The following is a 25,826-nucleotide window of genomic DNA, read 5'->3' on the forward strand; positions in this document are numbered from 1 at the left end:
ACTCGTCACGTACTTCACTTTTATGTCATAATCATTTCTGAGAGGTAAAGAAATTGCATGACAACATGCAGAGCTAGTGGCGTCAAAATTAACACACATACTTTATGTGACTCAAAAGCCGAACGAGTTACTTTCCGACGTTGTTTTAGATGTGCAAGTGATAGTCAAAACTCGCTGTGTCGGCACTCTGCCGACCATTTCGCTAGTTAACACCGGTCTTGTTGTGTGTGTTTCAAGCTGAAGAGCATCTCCAAGCAAAAAATGGTCAACAGCAACATTCAGACTGTTTCGTACTGCTTAATTGCTACATTAAAACGTTATGTTTCTTTTTCAGAACTGGAAAAACACAAGCGTGACAGCATTCGAACCTGTAATCTTCACATCCGAAGTCCGACGCCTTATCCATTAGGCCACACGGTCACTGACGACCAACATTTACATGTATACGACTCATCTCGAAACGCTCACACCCCTGAGGATTTGTGTTTTCGTTCTGCACAGCCGCTGCCCCTTGCTCTTTCCCACCCATTCGTTACATTCAACCTCTGACGTGACCGACCAAATATAGACTGAGAAACAAGACCACACACTTTGTGCATTCGGAATCGAAGGCAGGGCGTCCCTCGCCGCATTTGCTACGATTGCCATTTGCTACTTCTGCAGAAGCGGCGGCGGCGGCGATGACGACGACGTTGAATATCGCGAGAGGCTCTGAGATATGTGAGAAATACATCTATAAAATGTAATTCAGACTGCCTCGTCCCACCTTATGCTGTACCGCTTTGGCAAATGCTTTATCTGCGCCATTCGCCTTAATCGCATCTGAGAGTAATTCTTAAAAAAAACGCCTGTCGCTAATTGTTCGTCATCACAGGTACTGTTTGCAATACGGCCACGACGCGCAACTGATTTCCAAAATTCATCTTTCTCCTGTGAGGACGGAACTTACGACCCCTGGTTTATTACACCAGTGCTCTACCACAGAGCTAAAGAGGCGCGGCCTAGCGGTACTCTTGGGTACTTCGTCCTTACGGTCGTCTGCATCATCAGACTTTAGCTGACAACACTTCATATTACCGGCTAATATTTGCAGCTATGGCGACAAATTACTGCTTGGCTACACATCTGACACGTAACCGATGTGCTCTCCAAACAACAACACTTGCATTTCGGAACATGTCTTTCACACATGTCTACAAAATCACCTTCACCTTCAAATACAGTTTCCTTGCGACTGACAGAGACGTAGGCAAAGTTTAAAGTTGCTATTTCCATTAAATCTCGTTAATCAGAAAAACGGTGATTTACACCTGCAGCGGAACAAAATTCCGTTCCGCCCAGCGTCTGGCTCGAACCCACAACCCTGGGTTTAAGTGTCTGACGCTCTACCGACTGAGCTAGCCGGCTACCTCGGTGAATACCTGCCGGGTAGCACGTCACACAGTACTCGTTTGGGTTGGGTGGTCCCATACAGAATCTCTCCATTATGCCTAATCTTTTCCTAACGTCACACTCGTCACGTACTTCACTTTTATGTCATAATCATTTCTGAGAGGTAAAGAAATTGCATGACAACATGCAGAGCTAGTGGCGTCAAAATTAACACACATACTTTATGTGACTCAAAAGCCGAACGAGTTACTTTCCGACGTTGTTTTAGATGTGCAAGTGATAGTCAAAACTCGCTGTGTCGGCACTCTGCCGACCATTTCGCTAGTTAACACCGGTCTTGTTGTGTGTGTTTCAAGCTGAAGAGCATCTCCAAGCAAAAAATGGTCAACAGCAACATTCAGACTGTTTCGTACTGCTTAATTGCTACATTAAAACGTTATGTTTCTTTTTCAGAACTGGAAAAACACAAGCGTGACAGCATTCGAACCTGTAATCTTCACATCCGAAGTCCGACGCCTTATCCATTAGGCCACACGGTCACTGACGACCAACATTTACATGTATACGACTCATCTCGAAACGCTCACACCCCTGAGGATTTGTGTTTTCGTTCTGCACAGCCGCTGCCCCTTGCTCTTTCCCACCCATTCGTTACATTCAACCTCTGACGTGACCGACCAAATATAGACTGAGAAACAAGACCACACACTTTGTGCATTCGGAATCGAAGGCAGGGCGTCCCTCGCCGCATTTGCTACGATTGCCATTTGCTACTTCTGCAGAAGCGGCGGCGGCGGCGATGACGACGACGTTGAATATCGCGAGAGGCTCTGAGATATGTGAGAAATACATCTATAAAATGTAATTCAGACTGCCTCGTCCCACCTTATGCTGTACCGCTTTGGCAAATGCTTTATCTGCGCCATTCGCCTTAATCGCATCTGAGAGTAATTCTTAAAAAAACGCCTGTCGCTAATTGTTCGTCATCACAGGTACTGTTTGCAATACGGCCACGACGCGCAACTGATTTCCAAAATTCATCTTTCTCCTGTGAGGACGGAACTTACGACCCCTGGTTTATTACACCAGTGCTCTACCACAGAGCTAAAGAGGCGCGGCCTAGCGGTACTCTTGGGTACTTCGTCCTTACGGTCGTCTGCATCATCAGACTTTAGCTGACAACACTTCATATTACCGGCTAATATTTGCAGCTATGGCGACAAATTACTGCTTGGCTACACATCTGACACGTAACCGATGTGCTCTCCAAACAACAACACTTGCATTTCGGAACATGTCTTTCACACATGTCTACAAAATCACCTTCACCTTCGAATACAGTTTCCTTGCGACTGACAGAGACGTAGGCAAAGTTTAAAGTTGCTATTTCCATTAAATCTCGTTAATCAGAAAAACGGTGATTTACACCTGCAGCGGAACAAAATTCCGTTCCGCCCAGCGTCTGGCTCGAACCCACAACCCTGGGTTTAAGTGTCTGACGCTCTACCGACTGAGCTAGCCGGCTACCTCGGTGAATACCTGCCGGGTAGCACGTCACACAGTACTCGTTTGGGTTGGGTGGTCCCATACAGAATCTCTCCATGATGCCTAATCTTTTCCTAACGTCACACTCGTCACGTACTTCACTTTTATGTCATAATCATTTCTGAGAGGTAAAGAAATTGCATGACAACATGCAGAGCTAGTGGCGTCAAAATTAACACACATACTTTATGTGACTCAAAAGCCGAACGAGTTACTTTCCGACGTTGTTTTAGATGTGCAAGTGATAGTCAAAACTCGCTGTGTCGGCACTCTGCCGACCATTTCGCTAGTTAACACCGGTCTTGTTGTGTGTGTTTCAAGCTGAAGAGCATCTCCAAGCAAAAAATGGTCAACAGCAACATTCAGACTGTTTCGTACTGCTCAATTGCTACATTAAAACGTTATGTTTCTTTTTCAGAACTGGAAAAACACAAGCGTGACAGCATTCGAACCTGTAATCTTCACATCCGAAGTCCGACGCCTTATCCATTAGGCCACACGGTCACTGACGACCAACATTTACATGTATACGACTCATCTCAAAACGCTCACACCCCTGAGGATTTGTGTTTTCGTTCTGCACAGCCGCTGCCCCTTGCTCTTTCCCACCCATTCGTTACATTCAACCTCTGACGTGACCGACCAAATATAGACTGAGAAACAAGACCACACACTTTGTGCATTCGGAATCGAAGGCAGGGCGTCCCTCGCCGCATTTGCTACGATTGCCATTTGCTACTTCTGCAGAAGCGGCGGCGGCGGCGGCGGCGACGACGACGACGACGACGACGTTGAATATCGCGAGAGGCTCTGAGATATGTGAGAAATACATCTATAAAATGTAATTCAGACTGCCTCGTCCCACCTTATGCTGTACCGCTTTGGCAAATGCTTTATCTGCGCCATTCGCCTTAATCGCATCTGAGAGTAATTCTTAAAAAAACGCCTGTCGCTAATTGTTCGTCATCACAGGTACTGTTTGCAATACGGCCACGACGCGCAACTGATTTCCAAAATTCATCTTTCTCCTGTGAGGACGGAACTTACGACCCCTGGTTTATTACACCAGTGCTCTACCACAGAGCTAAAGAGGCGCGGCCTAGCGGTACTCTTGGGTACTTCGTCCTTACGGTCGTCTGCATCATCAGACTTTAGCTGACAACACTTCATATTACCGGCTAATATTTGCAGCTATGGCGACAAATTACTGCTTGGCTACACATCTGACACGTAACCGATGTGCTCTCCAAACAACAACACTTGCATTTCGGAACATGTCTTTCACACATGTCTACAAAATCACCTTCACCTTCGAATACAGTTTCCTTGCGACTGACAGAGACGTAGGCAAAGTTTAAAGTTGCTATTTCCATTAAATCTCGTTAATCAGAAAAACGGTGATTTACACCTGCAGCGGAACAAAATTCCGTTCCGCCCAGCGTCTGGCTCGAACCCACAACCCTGGGTTTAAGTGTCTGACGCTCTACCGACTGAGCTAGCCGGCTACCTCGGTGAATACCTGCCGGGTAGCACGTCACACAGTACTCGTTTGGGTTGGGTGGTCCCATACAGAATCTCTCCATGATGCCTAATCTTTTCCTAACGTCACACTCGTCACGTACTTCACTTTTATGTCATAATCATTTCTGAGAGGTAAAGAAATTGCATGACAACATGCAGAGCTAGTGGCGTCAAAATTAACACACATACTTTATGTGACTCAAAAGCCGAACGAGTTACTTTCCGACGTTGTTTTAGATGTGCAAGTGATAGTCAAAACTCGCTGTGTCGGCACTCTGCCGACCATTTCGCTAGTTAACACCGGTCTTGTTGTGTGTGTTTCAAGCTGAAGAGCATCTCCAAGCAAAAAATGGTCAACAGCAACATTCAGACTGTTTCGTACTGCTCAATTGCTACATTAAAACGTTATGTTTCTTTTTCAGAACTGGAAAAACACAAGCGTGACAGCATTCGAACCTGTAATCTTCACATCCGAAGTCCGACGCCTTATCCATTAGGCCACACGGTCACTGACGACCAACATTTACATGTATACGACTCATCTCAAAACGCTCACACCCCTGAGGATTTGTGTTTTCGTTCTGCACAGCCGCTGCCCCTTGCTCTTTCCCACCCATTCGTTACATTCAACCTCTGACGTGACCGACCAAATATAGACTGAGAAACAAGACCACACACTTTGTGCATTCGGAATCGAAGGCAGGGCGTCCCTCGCCGCATTTGCTACGATTGCCATTTGCTACTTCTGCAGAAGCGGCGGCGGCGGCGACGACGACGACGTTGAATATCGCGAGAGGCTCTGAGATATGTGAGAAATACATCTATAAAATGTAATTCAGACTGCCTCGTCCCACCTTATGCTGTACCGCTTTGGCAAATGCTTTATCTGCGCCATTCGCCTTAATCGCATCTGAGAGTAATTCTTAAAAAAACGCCTGTCGCTAATTGTTCGTCATCACAGGTACTGTTTGCAATACGGCCACGACGCGCAACTGATTTCCAAAATTCATCTTTCTCCTGTGAGGACGGAACTTACGACCCCTGGTTTATTACACCAGTGCTCTACCACAGAGCTAAAGAGGCGCGGCCTAGCGGTACTCTTGGGTACTTCGTCCTTACGGTCGTCTGCATCATCAGACTTTAGCTGACAACACTTCATATTACCGGCTAATATTTGCAGCTATGGCGACAAATTACTGCTTGGCTACACATCTGACACGTAACCGATGTGCTCTCCAAACAACAACACTTGCATTTCGGAACATGTCTTTCACACATGTCTACAAAATCACCTTCACCTTCAAATACAGTTTCCTTGCGACTGACAGAGACGTAGGCAAAGTTTAAAGTTGCTATTTCCATTAAATCTCGTTAATCAGAAAAACGGTGATTTACACCTGCAGCGGAACAAAATTCCGTTCCGCCCAGCGTCTGGCTCGAACCCACAACCCTGGGTTTAAGTGTCTGACGCTCTACCGACTGAGCTAGCCGGCTGCCTCGGTGAATACCTGCCGGGTAGCACGTCACACAGTACTCGTTTGGGTTGGGTGGTCCCATACAGAATCTCTCCATGATGCCTAATCTTTTCCTAACGTCACACTCGTCACGTACTTCACTTTTATGTCATAATCATTTCTGAGAGGTAAAGAAATTGCATGACAACATGCAGAGCTAGTGGCGTCAAAATTAACACACATACTTTATGTGACTCAAAAGCCGAACGAGTTACTTTCCGACGTTGTTTTAGATGTGCAAGTGATAGTCAAAACTCGCTGTGTCGGCACTCTGCCGACCATTTCGCTAGTTAACACCGGTCTTGTTGTGTGTGTTTCAAGCTGAAGAGCATCTCCAAGCAAAAAATGGTCAACAGCAACATTCAGACTGTTTCGTACTGCTCAATTGCTACATTAAAACGTTATGTTTCTTTTTCAGAACTGGAAAAACACAAGCGTGACAGCATTCGAACCTGTAATCTTCACATCCGAAGTCCGACGCCTTATCCATTAGGCCACACGGTCACTGACGACCAACATTTACATGTATACGACTCATCTCGAAACGCTCACACCCCTGAGGATTTGTGTTTTCGTTCTGCACAGCCGCTGCCCCTTGCTCTTTCCCACCCATTCGTTACATTCAACCTCTGACGTGACCGACCAAATATAGACTGAGAAACAAGACCACACACTTTGTGCATTCGGAATCGAAGGCAGGGCGTCCCTCGCCGCATTTGCTACGATTGCCATTTGCTACTTCTGCAGTAGCGGCGGCGACGACGACGACGTTGAATATCGCGAGAGGCTCTGAGATATGTGAGAAATACATCTATAAAATGTAATTCAGACTGCCTCGTCCCACCTTATGCTGTACCGCTTTGGCAAATGCTTTATCTGCGCCATTCGCCTTAATCGCATCTGAGAGTAATTCTTAAAAAAACGCCTGTCGCTAATTGTTCGTCATCACAGGTACTGTTTGCAATACGGCCACGACGCGCAACTGATTTCCAAAATTCATCTTTCTCCTGTGAGGACGGAACTTACGACCCCTGGTTTATTACACCAGTGCTCTACCACAGAGCTAAAGAGGCGCGGCCTAGCGGTACTCTTGGGTACTTCGTCCTTACGGTCGTCTGCATCATCACACTTTAGCTGACAACACTTCATATTACCGGCTAATATTTGCAGCTATGGCGACAAATTACTGCTTGGCTACACATCTGACACGTAACCGATGTGCTCTCCAAACAACAACACTTGCATTTCAGAACATGTCTTTCACACATGTCTACAAAATCACCTTCACCTTCAAATACAGTTTCCTTGCGACTGACAGAGACGTAGGCAAAGTTTAAAGTTGCTATTTCCATTAAATCTCGTTAATCAGAAAAACGGTGATTTACACCTGCAGCGGAACAAAATTCCGTTCCGCCCAGCGTCTGGCTCGAACCCACAACCCTGGGTTTAAGTGTCTGACGCTCTACCGACTGAGCTAGCCGGCTACCTCGGTGAATACCTGCCGGGTAGCACGTCACACAGTACTCGTTTGGGTTGGGTGGTCCCATACAGAATCTCTCCATGATGCCTAATCTTTTCCTAACGTCACACTCGTCACGTACTTCACTTTTATGTCATAATCATTTCTGAGAGGTAAAGAAATTGCATGACAACATGCAGAGCTAGTGGCGTCAAAATTAACACACATACTTTATGTGACTCAAAAGCCGAACGAGTTACTTTCCGACGTTGTTTTAGATGTGCAAGTGATAGTCAAAACTCGCTGTGTCGGCACTCTGCCGACCATTTCGCTAGTTAACACCGGTCTTGTTGTGTGTGTTTCAAGCTGAAGAGCATCTCCAAGCAAAAAATGGTCAACAGCAACATTCAGACTGTTTCGTACTGCTCAATTGCTACATTAAAACGTTATGTTTCTTTTTCAGAACTGGAAAAACACAAGCGTGACAGCATTCGAACCTGTAATCTTCACATCCGAAGTCCGACGCCTTATCCATTAGGCCACACGGTCACTGACGACCAACATTTACATGTATACGACTCATCTCGAAACGCTCACACCCCTGAGGATTTGTGTTTTCGTTCTGCACAGCCGCTGCCCCTTGCTCTTTCCCACCCATTCGTTACATTCAACCTCTGACGTGACCGACCAAATATAGACTGAGAAACAAGACCACACACTTTGTGCATTCGGAATCGAAGGCAGGGCGTCCCTCGCCGCATTTGCTACGATTGCCATTTGCTACTTCTGCAGAAGCGGCGGCGGCGGCGACGACGACGACGACGACGACGACGACGACGTTGAATATCGCGAGAGGCTCTGAGATATGTAAGAAATACATCTATAAAATGTAATTCAGACTGCCTCGTCCCACCTTATGCTGTACCGCTTTGGCAAATGCTTTATCTGCGCCATTCGCCTTAATCGCATCTGAGAGTAATTCTTAAAAAAACGCCTGTCGCTAATTGTTCGTCATCACAGGTACTGTTTGCAATACGGCCACGACGCGCAACTGATTTCCAAAATTCATCTTTCTCCTGTGAGGACGGAACTTACGACCCCTGGTTTATTACACCAGTGCTCTACCACAGAGCTAAAGAGGCGCGGCCTAGCGGTACTCTTGGGTACTTCGTCCTTACGGTCGTCTGCATCATCAGACTTTAGCTGACAACACTTCATATTACCGGCTAATATTTGCAGCTATGGCGACAAATTACTGCTTGGCTACACATCTGACACGTAACCGATGTGCTCTCCAAACAACAACACTTGCATTTCAGAACATGTCTTTCACACATGTCTACAAAATCACCTTCACCTTCAAATACAGTTTCCTTGCGACTGACAGAGACGTAGGCAAAGTTTAAAGTTGCTATTTCCATTAAATCTCGTTAATCAGAAAAACGGTGATTTACACCTGCAGCGGAACAAAATTCCGTTCCGCCCAGCGTCTGGCTCGAACCCACAACCCTGGGTTTAAGTGTCTGACGCTCTACCGACTGAGCTAGCCGGCTACCTCGGTGAATACCTGCCGGGTAGCACGTCACACAGTACTCGTTTGGGTTGGGTGGTCCCATACAGAATCTCTCCATGATGCCTAATCTTTTCCTAACGTCACACTCGTCACGTACTTCACTTTTATGTCATAATCATTTCTGAGAGGTAAAGAAATTGCATGACAACATGCAGAGCTAGTGGCGTCAAAATTAACACACATACTTTATGTGACTCAAAAGCCGAACGAGTTACTTTCCGACGTTGTTTTAGATGTGCAAGTGATAGTCAAAACTCGCTGTGTCGGCACTCTGCCGACCATTTCGCTAGTTAACACCGGTCTTGTTGTGTGTGTTTCAAGCTGAAGAGCATCTCCAAGCAAAAAATGGTCAACAGCAACATTCAGACTGTTTCGTACTGCTCAATTGCTACATTAAAACGTTATGTTTCTTTTTCAGAACTGGAAAAACACAAGCGTGACAGCATTCGAACCTGTAATCTTCACATCCGAAGTCCGACGCCTTATCCATTAGGCCACACGGTCACTGACGACCAACATTTACATGTATACGACTCATCTCGAAACGCTCACACCCCTGAGGATTTGTGTTTTCGTTCTGCACAGCCGCTGCCCCTTGCTCTTTCCCACCCATTCGTTACATTCAACCTCTGACGTGACCGACCAAATATAGACTGAGAAACAAGACCACACACTTTGTGCATTCGGAATCGAAGGCAGGGCGTCCCTCGCCGCATTTGCTACGATTGCCATTTGCTACTTCTGCAGAAGCGGCGGCGGCGACGACGACGACGACGACGACGACGTTGAATATCGCGAGAGGCTCTGAGATATGTGAGAAATACATCTATAAAATGTAATTCAGACTGCCTCGTCCCACCTTATGCTGTACCGCTTTGGCAAATGCTTTATCTGCGCCATTCGCCTTAATCGCATCTGAGAGTAATTCTTAAAAAAACGCCTGTCGCTAATTGTTCGTCATCACAGGTACTGTTTGCAATACGGCCACGACGCGCAACTGATTTCCAAAATTCATCTTTCTCCTGTGAGGACGGAACTTACGACCCCTGGTTTATTACACCAGTGCTCTACCACAGAGCTAAAGAGGCGCGGCCTAGCGGTACTCTTGGGTACTTCGTCCTTACGGTCGTCTGCATCATCAGACTTTAGCTGACAACACTTCATATTACCGGCTAATATTTGCAGCTATGGCGACAAATTACTGCTTGGCTACACATCTGACACGTAACCGATGTGCTCTCCAAACAACAACACTTGCATTTCGGAACATGTCTTTCACACATGTCTACAAAATCACCTTCACCTTCAAATACAGTTTCCTTGCGACTGACAGAGACGTAGGCAAAGTTTAAAGTTGCTATTTCCATTAAATCTTGTTAATCAGAAAAACGGTGATTTACACCTGCAGCGGAACAAAATTCCGTTCCGCCCAGCGTCTGGCTCGAACCCACAACCCTGGGTTTAAGTGTCTGACGCTCTACCGACTGAGCTAGCCGGCTACCTCGGTGAATACCTGCCGGGTAGCACGTCACACAGTACTCGTTTGGGTTGGGTGGTCCCATACAGAATCTCTCCATGATGCCTAATCTTTTCCTAACGTCACACTCGTCACGTACTTCACTTTTATGTCATAATCATTTCTGAGAGGTAAAGAAATTGCATGACAACATGCAGAGCTAGTGGCGTCAAAATTAACACACATACTTTATGTGACTCAAAAGCCGAACGAGTTACTTTCCGACGTTGTTTTAGATGTGCAAGTGATAGTCAAAACTCGCTGTGTCGGCACTCTGCCGACCATTTCGCTAGTTAACACCGGTCTTGTTGTGTGTGTTTCAAGCTGAAGAGCATCTCCAAGCAAAAAATGGTCAACAGCAACATTCAGACTGTTTCGTACTGCTCAATTGCTACATTAAAACGTTATGTTTCTTTTTCAGAACTGGAAAAACACAAGCGTGACAGCATTCGAACCTGTAATCTTCACATCCGAAGTCCGACGCCTTATCCATTAGGCCACACGGTCACTGACGACCAACATTTACATGTATACGACTCATCTCGAAACGCTCACACCCCTGAGGATTTGTGTTTTCGTTCTGCACAGCCGCTGCCCCTTGCTCTTTCCCACCCATTCGTTACATTCAACCTCTGACGTGACCGACCAAATATAGACTGAGAAACAAGACCACACACTTTGTGCATTCGGAATCGAAGGCAGGGCGTCCCTCGCCGCATTTGCTACGATGGCCATTTGCTACTTCTGCAGAAGCGGCGGCGGCGGCGACGACGACGACGACGACGACGACGACGACGACGACGACGTTGAATATCGCGAGAGGCTCTGAGATATGTGAGAAATACATCTATAAAATGTAATTCAGACTGCCTCGTCCCACCTTATGCTGTACCGCTTTGGCAAATGCTTTATCTGCGCCATTCGCCTTAATCGCATCTGAGAGTAATTCTTAAAAAAACGCCTGTCGCTAATTGTTCGTCATCACAGGTACTGTTTGCAATACGGCCACGACGCGCAACTGATTTCCAAAATTCATCTTTCTCCTGTGAGGACGGAACTTACGACCCCTGGTTTATTACACCAGTGCTCTACCACAGAGCTAAAGAGGCGCGGCCTAGCGGTACTCTTGGGTACTTCGTCCTTACGGTCGTCTGCATCATCAGACTTTAGCTGACAACACTTCATATTACCGGCTAATATTTGCAGCTATGGCGACAAATTACTGCTTGGCTACACATCTGACACGTAACCGATGTGCTCTCCAAACAACAACACTTGCATTTCAGAACATGTCTTTCACACATGTCTACAAAATCACCTTCACCTTCAAATACAGTTTCCTTGCGACTGACAGAGACGTAGGCAAAGTTTAAAGTTGCTATTTCCATTAAATCTCGTTAATCAGAAAAACGGTGATTTACACCTGCAGCGGAACAAAATTCCGTTCCGCCCAGCGTCTGGCTCGAACCCACAACCCTGGGTTTAAGTGTCTGACGCTCTACCGACTGAGCTAGCCGGCTACCTCGGTGAATACCTGCCGGGTAGCACGTCACACAGTACTCGTTTGGGTTGGGTGGTCCCATACAGAATCTCTCCATGATGCCTAATCTTTTCCTAACGTCACACTCGTCACGTACTTCACTTTTATGTCATAATCATTTCTGAGAGGTAAAGAAATTGCATGACAACATGCAGAGCTAGTGGCGTCAAAATTAACACACATACTTTATGTGACTCAAAAGCCGAACGAGTTACTTTCCGACGTTGTTTTAGATGTGCAAGTGATAGTCAAAACTCGCTGTGTCGGCACTCTGCCGACCATTTCGCTAGTTAACACCGGTCTTGTTGTGTGTGTTTCAAGCTGAAGAGCATCTCCAAGCAAAAAATGGTCAACAGCAACATTCAGACTGTTTCGTACTGCTCAATTGCTACATTAAAACGTTATGTTTCTTTTTCAGAACTGGAAAAACACAAGCGTGACAGCATTCGAACCTGTAATCTTCACATCCGAAGTCCGACGCCTTATCCATTAGGCCACACGGTCACTGACGACCAACATTTACATGTATACGACTCATCTCGAAACGCTCACACCCCTGAGGATTTGTGTTTTCGTTCTGCACAGCCGCTGCCCCTTGCTCTTTCCCACCCATTCGTTACATTCAACCTCTGACGTGACCGACCAAATATAGACTGAGAAACAAGACCACACACTTTGTGCATTCGGAATCGAAGGCAGGGCGTCCCTCGCCGCATTTGCTACGATTGCCATTTGCTACTTCTGCAGAAGCGGCGGCGGCGGCGACGACGACGACGACGACGACGACGACGACGACGACGACGACGACGACGTTGAATATCGCGAGAGGCTCTGAGATATGTAAGAAATACATCTATAAAATGTAATTCAGACTGCCTCGTCCCACCTTATGCTGTACCGCTTTGGCAAATGCTTTATCTGCGCCATTCGCCTTAATCGCATCTGAGAGTAATTCTTAAAAAAACGCCTGTCGCTAATTGTTCGTCATCACAGGTACTGTTTGCAATACGGCCACGACGCGCAACTGATTTCCAAAATTCATCTTTCTCCTGTGAGGACGGAACTTACGACCCCTGGTTTATTACACCAGTGCTCTACCACAGAGCTAAAGAGGCGCGGCCTAGCGGTACTCTTGGGTACTTCGTCCTTACGGTCGTCTGCATCATCAGACTTTAGCTGACAACACTTCATATTACCGGCTAATATTTGCAGCTATGGCGACAAATTACTGCTTGGCTACACATCTGACACGTAACCGATGTGCTCTCCAAACAACAACACTTGCATTTCAGAACATGTCTTTCACACATGTCTACAAAATCACCTTCACCTTCAAATACAGTTTCCTTGCGACTGACAGAGACGTAGGCAAAGTTTAAAGTTGCTATTTCCATTAAATCTCGTTAATCAGAAAAACGGTGATTTACACCTGCAGCGGAACAAAATTCCGTTCCGCCCAGCGTCTGGCTCGAACCCACAACCCTGGGTTTAAGTGTCTGACGCTCTACCGACTGAGCTAGCCGGCTACCTCGGTGAATACCTGCCGGGTAGCACGTCACACAGTACTCGTTTGGGTTGGGTGGTCCCATACAGAATCTCTCCATGATGCCTAATCTTTTCCTAACGTCACACTCGTCACGTACTTCACTTTTATGTCATAATCATTTCTGAGAGGTAAAGAAATTGCATGACAACATGCAGAGCTAGTGGCGTCAAAATTAACACACATACTTTATGTGACTCAAAAGCCGAACGAGTTACTTTCCGACGTTGTTTTAGATGTGCAAGTGATAGTCAAAACTCGCTGTGTCGGCACTCTGCCGACCATTTCGCTAGTTAACACCGGTCTTGTTGTGTGTGTTTCAAGCTGAAGAGCATCTCCAAGCAAAAAATGGTCAACAGCAACATTCAGACTGTTTCGTACTGCTCAATTGCTACATTAAAACGTTATGTTTCTTTTTCAGAACTGGAAAAACACAAGCGTGACAGCATTCGAACCTGTAATCTTCACATCCGAAGTCCGACGCCTTATCCATTAGGCCACACGGTCACTGACGACCAACATTTACATGTATACGACTCATCTCGAAACGCTCACACCCCTGAGGATTTGTGTTTTCGTTCTGCACAGCCGCTGCCCCTTGCTCTTTCCCACCCATTCGTTACATTCAACCTCTGACGTGACCGACCAAATATAGACTGAGAAACAAGACCACACACTTTATGCATTCGGAATCGAAGGCAGGGCGTCCCTCGCCGCATTTGCTACGATTGCCATTTGCTACTTCTGCAGAAGCGGCGGCGACGACGACGACGACGACGACGACGTTGAATATCGCGAGAGGCTCTGAGATATGTGAGAAATACATCTATAAAATGTAATTCAGACTGCCTCGTCCCACCTTATGCTGTACCGCTTTGGCAAATGCTTTATCTGCGCCATTCGCCTTAATCGCATCTGAGAGTAATTCTTAAAAAAACGCCTGTCGCTAATTGTTCGTCATCACAGGTACTGTTTGCAATACGGCCACGACGCGCAACTGATTTCCAAAATTCATCTTTCTCCTGTGAGGACGGAACTTACGACCCCTGGTTTATTACACCAGTGCTCTACCACAGAGCTAAAGAGGCGCGGCCTAGCGGTACTCTTGGGTACTTCGTCCTTACGGTCGTCTGCATCATCAGACTTTAGCTGACAACACTTCATATTACCGGCTAATATTTGCAGCTATGGCGACAAATTACTGCTTGGCTACACATCTGACACGTAACCGATGTGCTCTCCAAACAACAACACTTGCATTTCGGAACATGTCTTTCACACATGTCTACAAAATCACCTTCACCTTCAAATACAGTTTCCTTGCGACTGACAGAGACGTAGGCAAAGTTTAAAGTTGCTATTTCCATTAAATCTCGTTAATCAGAAAAACGGTGATTTACACCTGCAGCGGAACAAAATTCCGTTCCGCACAGCGTCTGGCTCGAACCCACAACCCTGGGTTTAAGTGTCTGACGCTCTACCGACTGAGCTAGCCGGCTACCTCGGTGAATACCTGCCGGGTAGCACGTCACACAGTACTCGTTTGGGTTGGGTGGTCCCATACAGAATCTCTCCATGATGCCTAATCTTTTCCTAACGTCACACTCGTCACGTACTTCACTTTTATGTCATAATCATTTCTGAGAGGTAAAGAAATTGCATGACAACATGCAGAGCTAGTGGCGTCAAAATTAACACACATACTTTATGTGACTCAAAAGCCGAACGAGTTACTTTCCGACGTTGTTTTAGATGTGCAAGTGATAGTCAAAACTCGCTGTGTCGGCACTCTGCCGACCATTTCGCTAGTTAACACCGGTCTTGTTGTGTGTGTTTCAAGCTGAAGAGCATCTCCAAGCAAAAAATGGTCAACAGCAACATTCAGACTGTTTCGTACTGCTCAATTGCTACATTAAAACGTTATGTTTCTTTTTCAGAACTGGAAAAACACAAGCGTGACAGCATTCGAACCTGTAATCTTCACATCCGAAGTCCGACGCCTTATCCATTAGGCCACACGGTCACTGACGACCAACATTTACATGTATACGACTCATCTCGAAACGCTCACACCCCTGAGGATTTGTGTTTTCGTTCTGCACAGCCGCTGCCCCTTGCTCTTTCCCACCCATTCGTTACATTCAACCTCTGACGTGACCGACCAAATATAGACTGAGAAACAAGACCACACACTTTATGCATTCGGAATCGAAGGCAGGGCGTCCCTCGCCGCATTTGCTACGATTGCCATTTGCTACTTCTGCAGAAGCGGCGGCGACGACGACGACGACGACGACGACGTTGAATATCGCGAGAGGCTCTGAGATATGTGAGAAATACATCTATAAAATGTAATTCAGACTGCCTCGTCCCACCTTATGCTGTACCGCTTTGGCAAATGCTTTATCTGCGCCATTCGCCTTAATCGCATCTGAGAGTAATTCTTAAAAAAACGCCTGTCGCTAATTGTTCGTCATCACAGGTACTGTTTGCAATACGGCCACGACGCGCAACTGATTTCCAAAATTCATCTTTCTCCTGTGAGGACGGAACTTACGACCCCTGGTTTATTACACCAGTGCTCTACCACAGAGCTAAAGAGGCGCGGCCTAGCGGTACTCTTGGGTACTTCGTCCTTACGGTCGTCTGCATCATCAGACTTTAGCTGACAACACTTCATATTACCGGCTAATATTTGCAGCTATGGCGACAAATTACTGCTTGGCTACACATCTGACACGTAACCGATGTGCTCTCCAAACAACAACACTTGCATTTCGGAACATGTCTTTCACACATGTCTACAAAATCACCTTCACCTTCAAATACAGTTTCCTTGCGACTGACAGAGACGTAGGCAAAGTTTAAAGTTGCTATTTCCATTAAATCTCGTTAATCAGAAAAACGGTGATTTACACCTGCAGCGGAACAAAATTCCGTTCCGCACAGCGTCTGGCTCGAACCCACAACCCTGGGTTTAAGTGTCTGACGCTCTACCGACTGAGCTAGCCGGCTACCTCGGTGAATACCTGCCGGGTAGCACGTCACACAGTACTCGTTTGGGTTGGGTGGTCCCATACAGAATCTCTCCATGATGCCTAATCTTTTCCTAACGTCACACTCGTCACGTACTTCACTTTTATGTCATAATCATTTCTGAGAGGTAAAGAAATTGCATGACAACATGCAGAGCTAGTGGCGTCAAAATTAACACACATACTTTATGTGACTCAAAAGCCGAACGAGTTACTTTCCGACGTTGTTTTAGATGTGCAAGTGATAGTCAAAACTCGCTGTGTCGGCACTCTGCCGACCATTTCGCTAGTTAACACCGGTCTTGTTGTGTGTGTTTCAAGCTGAAGAGCATCTCCAAGCAAAAAATGGTCAACAGCAACATTCAGACTGTTTCGTACTGCTCAATTGCTACATTAAAACGTTATGTTTCTTTTTCAGAACTGGAAAAACACAAGCGTGACAGCATTCGAACCTGTAATCTTCACATCCGAAGTCCGACGCCTTATCCATTAGGCCACACGGTCACTGACGACCAACATTTACATGTATACGACTCATCTCGAAACGCTCACACCCCTGAGGATTTGTGTTTTCGTTCTGCACAGCCGCTGCCCCTTGCTCTTTCCCACCCATTCGTTACATTCAACCTCTGACGTGACCGACCAAATATAGACTGAGAAACAAGACCACACACTTTGTGCATTCGGAATCGAAGGCAGGGCGTCCCTCGCCGCATTTGCTACGATGGCCATTTGCTACTTCTGCAGAAGCGGCGGCGGCGGCGACGACGACGACGACGACGACGTTGAATATCGCGAGAGGCTCTGAGATATGTGAGAAATACATCTATAAAATGTAATTCAGACTGCCTCTTCCCACCTTATGCTGTACCGCTTTGGCAAATGCTTTATCTGCGCCATTCGCCTTAATCGCATCTGAGAGTAATTCTTAAAAAAACGCCTGTCGCTAATTGTTCGTCATCACAGGTACTGTTTGCAATACGGCCACGACGCGCAACTGATTTCCAAAATTCATCTTTCTCCTGTGAGGACGGAACTTACGACCCCTGGTTTATTACACCAGTGCTCTACCACAGAGCTAAAGAGGCGCGGCCTAGCGGTACTCTTGGGTACTTCGTCCTTACGGTCGTCTGCATCATCAGACTTTAGCTGACAACACTTCATATTACCGGCTAATATTTGCAGCTATGGCGACAAATTACTGCTTGGCTACACATCTGACACGTAACCGATGTGCTCTCCAAACAACAACACTTGCATTTCAGAACATGTCTTTCACACATGTCTACAAAATCACCTTCACCTTCAAATACAGTTTCCTTGCGACTGACAGAGACGTAGGCAAAGTTTAAAGTTGCTATTTCCATTAAATCTCGTTAATCAGAAAAACGGTGATTTACACCTGCAGCGGAACAAAATTCCGTTCCGCCCAGCGTCTGGCTCGAACCCACAACCCTGGGTTTAAGTGTCTGACGCTCTACCGACTGAGCTAGCCGGCTACCTCGGTGAATATCTGCCGGGTAGCACGTCACACAGTACTCGTTTGGGTTGGGTGGTCCCATACAGAATCTCTCCATGATGCCTAATCTTTTCCTAACGTCACACTCGTCACGTACTTCACTTTTATGTCATAATCATTTCTGAGAGGTAAAGAAATTGCATGACAACATGCAGAGCTAGTGGCGTCAAAATTAACACACATACTTTATGTGACTCAAAAGCCGAACGAGTTACTTTCCGACGTTGTTTTAGATGTGCAAGTGATAGTCAAAACTCGCTGTGTCGGCACTCTGCCGACCATTTCGCTAGTTAACACCGGTCTTGTTGTGTGTGTTTCAAGCTGAAGAGCATCTCCAAGCAAAAAATGGTCAACAGCAACATTCAGACTGTTTCGTACTGCTCAATTGCTACATTAAAACGTTATGTTTCTTTTTCAGAACTGGAAAAACACAAGCGTGACAGCATTCGAACCTGTAATCTTCACATCCGAAGTCCGACGCCTTATCCATTAGGCCACACGGTCACTGACGACCAACATTTACATGTATACGACTCATCTCGAAACGCTCACACCCCTGAGGATTTGTGTTTTCGTTCTGCACAGCCGCTGCCCCTTGCTCTTTCCCACCCATTCGTTACATTCAACCTCTGACGTGACCGACCAAATATAGACTGAGAAACAAGACCACACACTTTGTGCATTCGGAATCGAAGGCAGGGCGTCCCTCGCCGCATTTGCTACGATGGCCATTTGCTACTTCTGCAGAAGCGGCGGCGGCGACGACGACGACGACGACGTTGAATATCGCGAGAGGCTCTGAGATATGTGAGAAATACATCTATAAAATGTAATTCAGACTGCCTCGTCCCACCTTATGCTGTACCGCTTTGGCAAATGCTTTATCTGCGCCATTCGCCTTAATCGCATCTGAGAGTAATTCTTAAAAAAACGCCTGTCGCTAATTGTTCGTCATCACAGGTACTGTTTGCAATACGGCCACGACGCGCAACTGATTTCCAAAATTCATCTTTCTCCTGTGAGGACGGAACTTACGACCCCTGGTTTATTACACCAGAGCTCTACCACAGAGCTAAAGAGGCGCGGCCTAGCGGTACTCTTGGGTACTTCGTCCTTACGGTCGTCTGCATCATCAGACTTTAGCTGACAACACTTCATATTACCGGCTAATATTTGCAGCTATGGCGACAAATTACTGCTTGGCTACACATCTGACACGTAACCGATGTGCTCTCCAAACAACAACACTTGCATTTCGGAACATGTCTTTCACACATGTCTACAAAATCACCTTCACCTTCAAATACAGTTTCCTTGCGACTGACAGAGACGTAGGCAAAGTTTAAAGTTGCTATTTCCATTAAATCTCGTTAATCAGAAAAACGGTGATTTACACCTGCAGCGGAACAAAATTCCGTTCCGCACAGCGTCTGGCTCGAACCCACAACCCTGGGTTTAAGTGTCTGACGCTCTACCGACTGAGCTAGCCGGCTACCTCGGTGAATACCTGCCGGGTAGCACGTCACACAGTACTCGTTTGGGTTGGGTGGTCCCATACAGAATCTCTCCATGATGCCTAATCTTTTCCTAACGTCACACTCGTCACGTACTTCACTTTTATGTCATAATCATTTCTGAGAGGTAAAGAAATTGCATAACAACATGCAGAGCTAGTGGCGTCAAAATTAACACACATACTTTATGTGACTCAAAAGCCGAACGAGTTACTTTCCGACGTTGTTTTAGATGTGCAAGTGATAGTCAAAACTCGCTGTGTCGGCACTCTGCCGACCATTTCGCTAGTTAACACCGGTCTTGTTGTGTGTGTTTCAAGCTGAAGAGCATCTCCAAGCAAAAAATGGTCAACAGCAACATTCAGACTGTTTCGTACTGCTCAATTGCTACATTAAAACGTTATGTTTCTTTTTCAGAACTGGAAAAACACAAGCGTGACAGCATTCGAACCTGTAATCTTCACATCCGAAGTCCGACGCCTTATCCATTAGGCCACACGGTCACTGACGACCAACATTTACATGTATACGACTCATCTCGAAACGCTCACACCCCTGAGGATTTGTGTTTTCGTTCTGCACAGCCGCTGCCCCTTGCTCTTTCCCACCCATTCGTTACATTCAACCTCTGACGTGACCGACCAAATATAGACTGAGAAACAAGACCACACACTTTGTGCATTCGGAATCGAAGGCAGGGCGTCCCTCGCCGCATTTGCTACGATTGCCATTTGCTACTTCTGCAGAAGCGGCGGCGGCGGCGACGACGACGACGACGACGACGTTGAATATCGCGAGAGGCTCTGAGATATGTGAGAAATACATCTATAAAATGTAATTCAGACTGCCTCGTCCCACCTTATGCTGTACCGCTTTGGCAAATGCTTTATCTGCGCCATTCGCCTTAATCGCATCTGAGAGTAATTCTTAAAAAAACGCCTGTCGCTAATTGTTCGTCATCACAGGTACTGTTTGCAATACGGCCACGACGCGCAACTGATTTCCAAAATTCATCTTTCTCCTGTGAGGACGGAACTTACGACCCCTGGTTTATTACACCAGTGCTCTACCACAGAGCTAAAGAGGCGCGGCCTAGCGGTACTCTTGGGTACTTCGTCCTTACGGTCGTCTGCATCATCAGACTTTAGCTGACAACACTTCATATTACCGGCTAATATTTGCAGCTATGGCGACAAATTACTGCTTGGCTACACATCTGACACGTAACCGATGTGCTCTCCAAACAACAACACTTGCATTTCAGAACATGTCTTTCACACATGTCTACAAAATCACCTTCACCTTCAAATACAGTTTCCTTGCGACTGACAGAGACGTAGGCAAAGTTTAAAGTTGCTATTTCCATTAAATCTCGTTAATCAGAAAAACGGTGATTTACACCTGCAGCGGAACAAAATTCCGTTCCGCCCAGCGTCTGGCTCGAACCCACAACCCTGGGTTTAAGTGTCTGACGCTCTACCGACTGAGCTAGCCGGCTACCTCGGTGAATACCTGCCGGGTAGCACGTCACACAGTACTCGTTTGGGTTGGGTGGTCCCATACAGAATCTCTCCATGATGCCTAATCTTTTCCTAACGTCACACTCGTCACGTACTTCACTTTTATGTCATAATCATTTCTGAGAGGTAAAGAAATTGCATGACAACATGCAGAGCTAGTGGCGTCAAAATTAACACACATACTTTATGTGACTCAAAAGCCGAACGAGTTACTTTCCGACGTTGTTTTAGATGTGCAAGTGATAGTCAAAACTCGCTGTGTCGGCACTCTGCCGACCATTTCGCTAGTTAACACCGGTCTTGTTGTGTGTGTTTCAAGCTGAAGAGCATCTCCAAGCAAAAAATGGTCAACAGCAACATTCAGACTGTTTCGTACTGCTCAATTGCTACATTAAAACGTTATGTTTCTTTTTCAGAACTGGAAAAACACAAGCGTGACAGCATTCGAACCTGTAATCTTCACATCCGAAGTCCGACGCCTTATCCATTAGGCCACACGGTCACTGACGACCAACATTTACATGTATACGACTCATCTCGAAACGCTCACACCCCTGAGGATTTGTGTTTTCGTTCTGCACAGCCGCTGCCCCTTGCTCTTTCCCACCCATTCGTTACATTCAACCTCTGACGTGACCGACCAAATATAGACTGAGAAACAAGACCACACACTTTATGCATTCGGAATCGAAGGTAGGGCGTCCCTCGCCGCATTTGCTACGATTGCCATTTGCTACTTCTGCAGAAGCGGCGGCGGCGGCGACGACGACGACGACGACGACGACGTTGAATATCGCGAGAGGCTCTGAGATATGTGAGAAATACATCTATAAAATGTAATTCAGACTGCCTCGTCCCACCTTATGCTGTACCGCTTTGGCAAATGCTTTATCTGCGCCATTCGCCTTAATCGCATCTGAGAGTAATTCTTAAAAAAACGCCTGTCGCTAATTGTTCGTCATCACAGGTACTGTTTGCAATACGGCCACGACGCGCAACTGATTTCCAAAATTCATCTTTCTCCTGTGAGGACGGAACTTACGACCCCTGGTTTATTACACCAGTGCTCTACCACAGAGCTAAAGAGGCGCGGCCTAGCGGTACTCTTGGGTACTTCGTCCTTACGGTCGTCTGCATCATCAGACTTTAGCTGACAACACTTCATATTACCGGCTAATATTTGCAGCTATGGCGACAAATTACTGCTTGGCTACACATCTGACACGTAACCGATGTGCTCTCCAAACAACAACACTTGCATTTCAGAACATGTCTTTCACACATGTCTACAAAATCACCTTCACCTTCAAATACAGTTTCCTTGCGACTGACAGAGACGTAGGCAAAGTTTAAAGTTGCTATTTCCATTAAATCTCGTTAATCAGAAAAACGGTGATTTACACCTGCAGCGGAACAAAATTCCGTTCCGCCCAGCGTCTGGCTCGAACCCACAACCCTGGGTTTAAGTGTCTGACGCTCTACCGACTGAGCTAGCCGGCTACCTCGGTGAATACCTGCCGGGTAGCACGTCACACAGTACTCGTTTGGGTTGGGTGGTCCCATACAGAATCTCTCCATGATGCCTAATCTTTTCCTAACGTCACACTCGTCACGTACTTCACTTTATGTCATAATCATTTCTGAGAGGTAAAGAAATTGCATGACAACATGCAGAGCTAGTGGCGTCAAAATTAACACACATACTTTATGTGACTCAAAAGCCGAACGAGTTACTTTCCGACGTTGTTTTAGATGTGCAAGTGATAGTCAAAACTCGCTGTGTCGGCACTCTGCCGACCATTTCGCTAGTTAACACCGGTCTTGTTGTGTGTGTTTCAAGCTGAAGAGCATCTCCAAGCAAAAAATGGTCAACAGCAACATTCAGACTGTTTCGTACTGCTCAATTGCTACATTAAAACGTTATGTTTCTTTTTCAGAACTGGAAAAACACAAGCGTGACAGCATTCGAACCTGTAATCTCCACATCCGAAGTCCGACGCCTTATCCATTAGGCCACACGGTCACTGACGACCAACATTTACATGTATACGACTCATCTCGAAACGCTCACACCCCTGAGGATTTGTGTTTTCGTTCTGCACAGCCGCTGCCCCTTGCTCTTTCCCACCCATTCGTTACATTCAACCTCTGACGTGACCGACCAAATATAGACTGAGAAACAAGACCACACACTTTATGCATTCGGAATCGAAGGCAGGGCGTCCCTCGCCGCATTTGCTACGATTGCCATTTGCTACTTCTGCAGAAGCGGCGGCGGCGGCGATGACGACGACGTTGAATATCGCGAGAGGCTCTGAGATATGTGAGAAATACATCTATAAAATGTAATTCAGACTGCCTCGTCCCACCTTATGCTGTACCGCTTTGGCAAATGCTTTATCTGCGCCATTCGCCTTAATCGCATCTGAGAGTAATTCTTAAAAAAACGCCTGTCGCTAATTGTTCGTCATCACAGGTACTGTTTGCAATACGGCCACGACGCGCAACTGATTTCCAAAATTCATCTTTCTCCTGTGAGGACGGAACTTACGACCCCTGGTTTATTACACCAGTGCTCTACCACAGAGCTAAAGAGGCGCGGCCTAGCGGTACTCTTGGGTACTTCGTCCTTACGGTCGTCTGCATCATCAGACTTTAGCTGACAACACTTCATATTACCGGCTAATATTTGCAGCTATGGCGACAAATTACTGCTTGGCTACACATCTGACACGTAACCGATGTGCTCTCCAAACAACAACACTTGCATTTCAGAACATGTCTTTCACACATGTCTACAAAATCACCTTCACCTTCAAATACAGTTTCCTTGCGACTGACAGAGACGTAGGCAAAGTTTAAAGTTGCTATTTCCATTAAATCTCGTTAATCAGAAAAACGGTGATTTACACCTGCAGCGGAACAAAATTCCGTTCCGCCCAGCGTCTGGCTCGAACCCACAACCCTGGGTTTAAATGTCTGACGCTCTACCGACTGAGCTAGCCGGCTACCTCGGTGAATACCTGCCGGGTAGCACGTCACACAGTACTCGTTTGGGTTGGGTGGTCCCATACAGAATCTCTCCATGATGCCTAATCTTTTCCTAACGTCACACTCGTCACGTACTTCACTTTATGTCATAATCATTTCTGAGAGGTAAAGAAATTGCATGACAACATGCAGAGCTAGTGGCGTCAAAATTAACACACATACTTTATGTGACTCAAAAGCCGAACGAGTTACTTTCCGACGTTGTTTTAGATGTGCAAGTGATAGTCAAAACTCGCTGTGTCGGCACTCTGCCGACCATTTCGCTAGTTAACACCGGTCTTGTTGTGTGTGTTTCAAGCTGAAGAGCATCTCCAAGCAAAAAATGGTCAACAGCAACATTCAGACTGTTTCGTACTGCTCAATTGCTACATTAAAACGTTATGTTTCTTTTTCAGAACTGGAAAAACACAAGCGTGACAGCATTCGAACCTGTAATCTTCACATCCGAAGTCCGACGCCTTATCCATTAGGCCACACGGTCACTGACGACCAACATTTACATGTATACGACTCATCTCGAAACGCTCACACCCCTGAGGATTTGTGTTTTCGTTCTGCACAGCCGCTGCCCCTTGCTCTTTCCCACCCATTCGTTACATTCAACCTCTGACGTGACCGACCAAATATAGACTGAGAAACAAGACCACACACTTTATGCATTCGGAATCGAAGGCAGGGCGTCCCTCGCCGCATTTGCTACGATTGCCATTTGCTACTTCTGCAGAAGCGGCGGCGGCGGCGATGACGACGACGTTGAATATCGCGAGAGGCTCTGAGATATGTGAGAAATACATCTATAAAATGTAATTCAGACTGCCTCGTCCCACCTTATGCTGTACCGCTTTGGCAAATGCTTTATCTGCGCCATTCGCCTTAATCGCATCTGAGAGTAATTCTTAAAAAAACGCCTGTCGCTAATTGTTCGTCATCACAGGTACTGTTTGCAATACGGCCACGACGCGCAACTGATTTCCAAAATTCATCTTTCTCCTGTGAGGACGGAACTTACGACCCCTGGTTTATTACACCAGTGCTCTACCACAGAGCTAAAGAGGCGCGGCCTAGCGGTACTCTTGGGTACTTCGTCCTTACGGTCGTCTGCATCATCAGACTTTAGCTGACAACACTTCATATTACCGGCTAATATTTGCAGCTATGGCGACAAATTACTGCTTGGCTACACATCTGACACGTAACCGATGTGCTCTCCAAACAACAACACTTGCATTTCAGAACATGTCTTTCACACATGTCTACAAAATCACCTTCACCTTCAAATACAGTTTCCTTGCGACTGACAGAGACGTAGGCAAAGTTTAAAGTTGCTATTTCCATTAAATCTCGTTAATCAGAAAAACGGTGATTTACACCTGCAGCGGAACAAAATTCCGTTCCGCCCAGCGTCTGGCTCGAACCCACAACCCTGGGTTTAAGTGTCTGACGCTCTACCGACTGAGCTAGCCGGCTACCTCGGTGAATACCTGCCGGGTAGCACGTCACACAGTACTCGTTTGGGTTGGGTGGTCCCATACAGAATCTCTCCATGATGCCTCATCTTTTCCTAACGTCACACTCGTCACGTAC

Source organism: Schistocerca gregaria, chromosome 3 (genome assembly GCF_023897955.1).
Source record: "Schistocerca gregaria isolate iqSchGreg1 chromosome 3, iqSchGreg1.2, whole genome shotgun sequence".
Taxonomy (NCBI): Eukaryota; Metazoa; Arthropoda; class Insecta; order Orthoptera; family Acrididae; genus Schistocerca; species Schistocerca gregaria.